General features: G+C 32.1%; 1 protein-coding gene across 1 annotated transcript in view; it reads right to left on the bottom strand.

Moving 5' to 3' along the window:
- The window catches only part of Smp_122810 (putative spfh domain / Band 7 family protein), a gene marked incomplete at its 5' end in the record, with an annotated part of 35,477 nt that overhangs the window by 25,790 nt on the left and 743 nt on the right, over positions 1–8,944 (bottom strand). The gene's annotated exons all lie outside the window — the stretch shown is intronic.

Below are 8,944 nucleotides of genomic sequence, written 5' to 3'. Positions count from 1 at the left end.
TTGTAGTTCTCATATATCACTCGATAGACAAACTAATAATTTTTTTTTAAAAAAGATTTCATTTGAACTTTTTTCTTTTAAACTTTTGATTATTTTATTTCATATACATGTCAAATTACTTGCTCACGCCTGTTACCCATCTTGGAGGAGCATAAACCAAAAAGCATAATTAACCTGTACTGGAAAATCTTTTCCAATTCTTCCCAGCTGCTATTCATCCTTTTCATGTTTGCTTCTAATTCCCGACGTAGTGTGTTCTTTGGACTCTTTGAATTCTGTTTCACTTCAGGATTCCACGTCTAAGACTTGCTTTATGATAAAGTTTGGTGATTTCCATAATGTATTTCCTATCCATTTACAATGTATTTTACTAATTTCCTCTTCAGCTGAAACCTGGTTTGTTTTCTGCCACAGTAGGCTGTCGCTGATGGTATCCGATCAACGGACATTCAATATATTGTGTAGACAAATATTTATAAATACTTGTACCATTTTGATGATGGTTGTAGTAGTTCTGAAAGTTTCATCTCCATACAGTAGAACTATCTTGATGTTCGTACTGAAGACTGTAACTTTGATATTTATTCACAGTAGATTTGAGTTCTATATGTTTTTCAACTGTAGGAATGCTGCACTTCCTTTGCCAATCATTTTCTTCATGTTTGCACCAGATTCTCTTTGTTAATCGATGAAGTTTTCATTTTTTCCATATTTTACCTATCAAGTATGACTGGATTATTATTATCCGTGTTATATTTTGGGATCTTTCTTTTTTCCTCTATGTATGTCCAGGCCTACTTGTGCAGAGACTGCTGAAACATTAGTTGTCTGCATCTGCATTGGTTTGTGTGTATGTCATAAAAGGGTCAGGTCATCTGTAAATTCCAAATCGTCTAGTTAATTCTGAGATGTCCATTGTATTTCATTCTTTCCCTCAGATGTCGAGGTTTCCAAAATCCAATCAACCACCAGAAGAAAGAAGAAAAGTGAAAGTAAGCAGCCTTAACAGACACTGGTCTTCACTTGGAACACAAAAGTCAACAGTCCTGAATGTACGACTTTTTCGTGTAGTTAAATTTCAAATTATAGTCAATTAAACTATTTATAATAAAGACAGAACAAATATTAATGCAGAATAGTATGAATTCATTTTATTTCGTAATTTCTCATCAGCTACTTACAATTCATACTATTCTACATCAATATTTATTCTGTCTTTAATTTAAATTTAGAAAAGGAACTAATTAAATGAACTATATATAACATAGAGTAGCTTCCTGAGGCTCCGATTTTTTTTTTAGTACCATTTCATAATAGTTAATCAGTTCAGTCTTACGTTAACAATTTATTGAATAGTGAATTTATCATTTATTTAAATAGATAGGATAATTAATCTATGATACTGTAGTGAACAGAACATCAGTGGGGACAATTGAATGTAATTAAGCAAATATTACAGACTATCTCAGTAAATTCTGATAACCATACAATGGACAGTTAATTTGCAAATTAACAACCAAACGTCTCAATATTCACTGTTTCTTCTCTAATTTCATTGTTCATGCATTTTCCTACCAATTGCGCTTCATTTCGATTCTTTCTTCATCGGTCTTCTGCCAAAATACATTGTATGTCTGACCAACACCATATATTACTTATATGGATATAAGTAGACCACACCACAATACTTTCAAAGTGATTTATTTTGGAAAATCTAGAAGCTTATTCATTCTATATATTTTGTATGCATTTGATTATCTTATGAATTTAATTATCCCAACCTTTTTTGAGAAAAATACTTTTCAGTGTACTTCCATAAGCCTTTCAAAAATGTGAACAATTATACAACGAAAATGTATTATTCAACACAACAGTAAGACGAATGACTGATTTGATAGAAATAAACCAAGGGATTGAATGAATGAATAATACTACGTAGTATATAGCAATGATTAAATTTTGTTTGTTACTCAAATTATAATAACAATCTGTAATGCACGTCCTGGATTCCACTGCTAGCCAGTATCCATCTTTGCTTATAATGCTTGTGAATTAATCCTATGTCGAGGTAATACGTACAATATGCACATATGGTCGATAAGAGACTGATCAGTTGCAGACCTAAACATCAATGGGAAGATTCAAATAAACAATACAAGCGAGTGGCTATCAGAACTCAGTAGCTAAGCGGATAACGTGATGACATTTGAAGTGAATGGTCTTGGGTTCGAGTCCCAGAGTGAACATCAACTTCAAGATGCAGGTACATCCAGCTGACGAGTCTCAAGTAGAACGAAGTGACGCGCGTCCTGGACTACCCTTTAGCCACTGTACATGGCAACACAATATCACTCTCAGCCTCTATGGGGGTTACTATACATTTTTTTGCTATGATATTTTCTTAAAAGAATTCATTTCATTGAAACTACATATTTAACCCGTGTAGAATAAAGAAAAGAGAATTGACACCTTCTAAATTACAAAATAAAGTACAAATAGGCTAATATTGAGTTTTTTATAACAGTTGTTAACACTTTTTTTGAAAAAAAAAACAAACAGCATAAATAACTAGGACAAAACTATAATGTAAGGAGAAAAAAAAGAATCACTTATTTCCTAGGTCACATTGTTTCAAACATATACACTAAAAAGTATTTGGCTTACATCTTTTCAAGATATAACAACAAAATACGGTATGTTAATTGGAATCTTGAAAGGCCAAATGAAAAGAGGAAGACCAAAGAACACATTACAACAAGAAATGGAGGTAGACATGTGAACAATGTACAAAAATTGACTCGGACTAGAAAGGAAGGCCCAGTAGAGAGTGGGTTGGAGAATGCTGATAGGTGGCCTATACTCCATTGGGAGTAACAGGCGTAAACTAAGTAACTAAGTGATAGAAATAAAACTTTTAAAAAAAGGTAATCAGGAACACATTAACATAATAAGTTCAGTATATAAGTATTTAAACTTTCATTGTATGTGCAATAGGAAATGAACCTTTAAATAGTATACATCCTTTCATAAACATTTAAAATATCCGTTTAATAGTTCAGACTGTGATCTATAAGGTGGTTTCTTGAACCAGAAATCCTTCTAGTTTAACATAAACTTTATAAGATTATATATATATTTATTAACTATTATGGATTACAAATGTGATACATGTGCATAATCTCCACGTATATCGAGCCATGGTGGTGATTGACATAGAATGAGTTAACTAATAATTAATACAACCATAACAAGATGATACATTACACTATAAAACCATTAAAAAGTAATTTATGGTCATTTGATAGGTGTGAATGAATCACATAGTGTTAATCATGGTTATGTAGACTTTAGATAACACAGTTAAAAAATGCCCTGTTACCCTAGTTTCAGTATTATATGAATATTTTATTCAACATATTCGTTTTATTCTTGAAAGACTACATTCCCCCCCCCACATCTAAAGCTTTTTTGGCAGTCATTCTCCATTATTGTTATACTGAATTTTTTTTTTAGTCAACAAGTTAATTATTTATTTTATTGGCTAAGAGTTTATGACAACTGATCGTTATAAAAAGAGAGTAGAGTAAAAATGAAAATTTTTGTTTCATCATCCAAAAATATTGAAATTCCACTTAAACACGAAATTGTATGATTCTTTGAAAGTTTCTAACAGCTATAAATTAGTTAGCTTCATTCATGTTTAAAAGAATACAAAATATTCATTCATACTAATTAAATAAATACTTATTGGTTGAATTGATTGAGTCGATCAAAATTACATCATCATGGAAAACTTGGAAGCACTAGATGACTGTTTCCTCTTATTAAGAGACTTTTCAACAGTGCGCATCCACGATTCCGCTCGCTTGATCTAACTTAAAAATAATCCAAGAAATGATGCCACTGTCCACCGTCATCTTCAGTGAATTACTGACTCACAATAGACATGGTTGAACTCACTTAATCACAGCATCTCACTGCTGATGAGTCCCATACTAGGAGGAAACAGCTTTAATCGTCTCATGAATTCAACTATTATAAATTATAACAAGGGTTTTTGTGGAGATCTCAGTAATTTCATATAGTTAAGATAATGAAGCTGGAGCGAGACTGATAGGTACTGGGTTCGAATCTCACGAGGCGAGATCATGGATGCGCACTGCCGAGGAATCCCACAATAAGACGAAACGGCCGTCCAGTGCTTCCAGGTTTTCATTGGTGGTCTTGCTTCAACTGATTCATGATCTCAACCATAAAAAATTAATAAAATCTTCACAAACCCCTCTTGTGATAATGATCATATGGTCACTATTGACTGGCTCCATTAGGTAATTCCTGGAGTTCTAATGAGAAGTCGTGGCCAGTGGAACTAATCCATGTCAGGTGCAGAGAAGTATCTACCTCAGTACAATGGAAGTTGAATTGCTTGAAGTTAGACATTAACACCGTTGGATGTTGGCCGGCCCAGTAATCTAGTGGTTAAGCGCTTGTGTATGAAACTGATTAGTCCTGGGTTTGAATCTCGCGAGGCAAGATTGTGGATGCGCACCGTTAAGGAGTCCCATAATAGGACGAAACGGCCGTTCATTGCATCCAGGTTTTTCATGGTGGTCTAGCTTCAATTGACGTATGATCTTAACTATATAATATTATAAATGACTAAAATCTACAAGAAAAACCCTCTTTCTGAAAATAATTATTGCTTTCCAGTAATGTTTTTTCCTGATACTATCAATAAATATATATTTATATATCCATATGAAAAACTCATTAGGATATTGAAATATATAGATGACTTGTTAACATATTACTCATTAGTAGTTATAATATAACCAAAAAAGGAAAGATCATTCATCATTTAAGATAATGAATCTTTGCTTTTATCAATTAATTCATTTATTAATCAATGAATAACCTGCAAAATGAGAATGTTTTCATGTTGAAATGAAAAAGAAGAAGAAACTTTTGAAAAGAAAAAAAAATTGAAATGAGTAATTAATTCATCTGATGAAAACTAATGATGTTCCTATTGTAGTGAACAAAACACCGGTTGGGGACAATCGAATGTATTTAAGCAAAAATTACAGACTATCTCAATAAATTCTGATTACCAAACAATGAACAGTCAATTTGCAAATTAACAATCAATTGTTTCAATCTTCTCTGTTTCTTCTCTAATTTCATTGCTCATGCATTTTCCAAACGATTATGCTTCATTTCAGTTCTTTGCTCATCGGTCTTCTGCCCAAATACATTCTATGCCTGACCCACACCATATACTACTTATATGGATATAAGTAGACCACACCACACTATAAATGAATGAACTAAATTGATATCCTATATAATCATTAAAAGATTTTTTTGTCATGTTTATCTTGAGAATTATTAAATTAGGGAAAAAACATCAGTTAGAAACTCATTAATAATAAATTCATTATGATTGACTATCCACTCTTACCCCCCCCCGCACACACACACAATACTACATCGTTATGCGCCCATTATCCCATATATCAAAGCTTTGATAAACATATAAATGTGAAAACATTTAACTAATGGACTGATTACAAAATATTCACATTTGGACATTATACAATTCGTGCTTTAAGACACTTAATCAGCATCACGTTAGAGTTTAACTTTTTATAGTTGAAATCATAAGTTGATTGAAGCTAGACCATCATTGAAAATTTGGAAGCACTGGACGGCCGTTTAGTCTTTTTGTGGGACTTCTCAGAAGTGCGCGTCCACGATCCGAACCCAGGACCTACCAGTCTCGCTCCAGAGCACTTAACCGAGAGACCATTGAGCCGGCATCCGATTTTGGTGATGTCTAAACTTATACTTCGATTACTTAACTTTTTCAGGTTTCTATGAGTTGATAACAAAGATAACTTCAGTTCAGCATGTATTTATCATTAACTAACACGTGAATTTTATTATAACCCCTCATGGAATAACATAGAACGTCCACCAATATTCTCCATCCAACCCTGTCCTGAGTAATCTTTTCCAGTTCTTCCCAGTTGATATTTATCCTTCAACATATCTGCTTCTATTTCCTGGCGTGTTGTGTTCTTTGACCTTCCCCTTTTCCGCTTCTCTTCAACATTTCAAGTTAGGGCTTGCCTCAAAATCCAGTTTGTTTATTTCCTTAATGTATGTCCTATCAACTTCCAACGTCTTTTCCTAATTTCATCTTCATTTGGAAGCTGATTTGTCCTCTCCCATAAAACGCTGTTGCTGATAGTATCCAGCCAGTGAATGTTGAGTATTTTCCGTAAACAACTGTTTATAAATACTTGTACCTTGTTGACGATGGATGTAGTAGTTCTCTAGGTTTCAGCTCCATACAGTAAGACTGTCTTGACGTTCGTTTACTTTGAAATTAGAAAACTAACTAGTTAAAAACACGTTAACCAGTAAAAATAATTCAAATTGTTCTCCTAGTCTAAATCGTATTGTTAATCTCATTTTTGTTTATCCATTATTAACATATATATTCCACCTATGAGGTACTCTTATTCTCAACTATATGTAAACATTATATTATTCATTCTTCAAATTTAACTTTTTTTTTATTCACCTTAAGTTTACAAACCTTTCTTTGATATTACGCTCTTCCTAACCATTAAGTTAAATCGATTGTCGATATATAGAAACTTGATGAAGTCAGTTGAAACCTAACAAGATAAACAGAGTCATCTAGATTAATTCCATAGATATTGAAAATTGTAAAATTTCTCTTTCTAAATATAAGTAAATGAAAGGAATGTAATACAGTCTCCATGTTGAATGGTTTTGCGATACTGTATTGTATTTATTTTGACAGTATGGCTTATCACAAACTGACTTCCATGTGTAAATTATTGAAATTATTATTAAACACAGTAGCTTGTTCATACTACAGTGTAATTACATTAACCTGATGAAAGGTTCCGGATTATGAAGGTAACTTGGCGGTTTTTGTTTTGAATTAGAAAAACGTGTGTCATTTAGAAGTTTTTTTTTGAATAATTTTAAAGGATACGTCTATTCAGTGCTTAAATTATTAACAAATAATTATAACCCTTATGTGTTACCATACGGTTAAATTTACACGATATGGAAAACAAAACTGCATGAAATGTTTACTGAGTTTTTGATATAGATTTTAAATGAAAAAATTAATTCTCTTATACTAATTAAACTCATATTTTGATCATTTATTAACTCTGAAGAAGTGGCTTACATTAAGTGACGAAACGTTAGAAATACAATTATCAACTCTTTGAAATATCACAAAAATATATAATTATATTAGCAAAAATGGATAATGTGTAGCAGTGGAATCCACGGCGTTGATGTTTACTCTAAGACTGGAATCCAGTACTTTTCGCTTCAAACGCCATCGAGATATCATGAATATATTTTTTTTTACTACTATACAGTGTAAATGTTTTAGCCAAATCGTTTAATTACTGACTAATTGAATAATGATGGCACATTTGTATGAGAAAAAGAAATTAAAAAACCAGGAATTTTATTCATTTGGGTTCTCCGAACTCTGTCTTGAGGTACTTCTATGATAATTATCCAGTCAGTTAGTATATTGAGTTTGTAAAAGTTCCATATAAAATAGAATTTAAACATAATTGTATTCCAAATAATAATCTGAAAATTTTAGAAATTTCTTCTATCAAGCGGGTTTTGTGACTGTTTTATTCCGTGGAGATTTATGAATGGTAACTTTTGAGAACTATTTATGGACCAATATGATATGTATATTTTCTATTGTAAAATTATTAAGTAACTAAACTATTCATATTCGTGTTCCTCTTATTATGAGCTTTATTTTGATCCATAGATTACTACTATACGATTTACCATTCTAGAGTTATCCCTAGTCCATTAATGACTATTCCCCCTTCTATTCACAGCCACATTTGGCTAACTCTTGTACAAATGCAATTTTCTATTTTATTGATACGTTGTGTTCAGTTTGTTTGGTATATAAACCTAGTATGTTTGAGAATAATGATTCATATTGCAGAGGCTATTATTGGTGTTCTGGACTTAACTGGTTGGGCTAGGCAGAAAGCAGGATTGATAAGTGTTCAAAACGATTTATACGGTTTTTCGTGTATCATTAATCCGATCGAAAAATTCACTGCTCTCTGATTTGGCGGGAACCAACACGTTCATATATATCAACTGAGCAAGAACGCACGTAATCAATATAACAGTGACAAAAGCTGTCTATTCTCAGAAACTAATTGAATAATCATATATACGTTTTGATGACGAGTCCTTTGGACTGATATTATGTTTTTACCAGTTAACAAAGCAATTAAAAAATTTACTCCAAATTTCAACATCACTCAAACCCAGGTATTCATTATCGTTCTAATTCAGGATATATTAATAACTCTCATCCATAATGCCTCACAACCTTAAACTCAACTTTTTGATATCTCGTAAAAGCATATGAACATATGCCGTGATTCACTTAAGGAATACATTTTCATACTGGACTACAAATCGATACATTTAGCTGCGTCCTAGTCATAACAATTGATTAGTCAGACTGAAGCAGATAGAATTAGAAACTTTAATTGATTATTTGAAAAACAAGTCCTCTGATGATTATTTTATTATTAAATTGTATATATTCTTAAGACGGAGCGAAAGGATTTATCATAAGTCAAGTTCATTAGCATTCCTTCCTTTTATTAGTGGTTTCTTAACTGAATTGTAACTGATGAGCATACTAATCTTGTTTCATATGTGAATTAATCTTAGAGCAATAACGGAACTAGACAAGTCATTAAGAAAAATAAAGATAAAGGAGAAGAAATGTTTATTTACAACGATGTCATCCAATGAAGCTGTTACCGTGGGTGGTTTCTGAAATATTTTGAGGAATAATGGCTCCCCTATTTGGAATGTAGGTTTGTTCCCC

This window comes from Schistosoma mansoni, chromosome 2 (assembly GCF_000237925.1).
Source record: "Schistosoma mansoni strain Puerto Rico chromosome 2, complete genome".
NCBI classification, from domain to species: Eukaryota; Metazoa; Platyhelminthes; class Trematoda; order Strigeidida; family Schistosomatidae; genus Schistosoma; species Schistosoma mansoni.
This window is presented reverse-complemented; position numbering and strand designations above follow the sequence as displayed.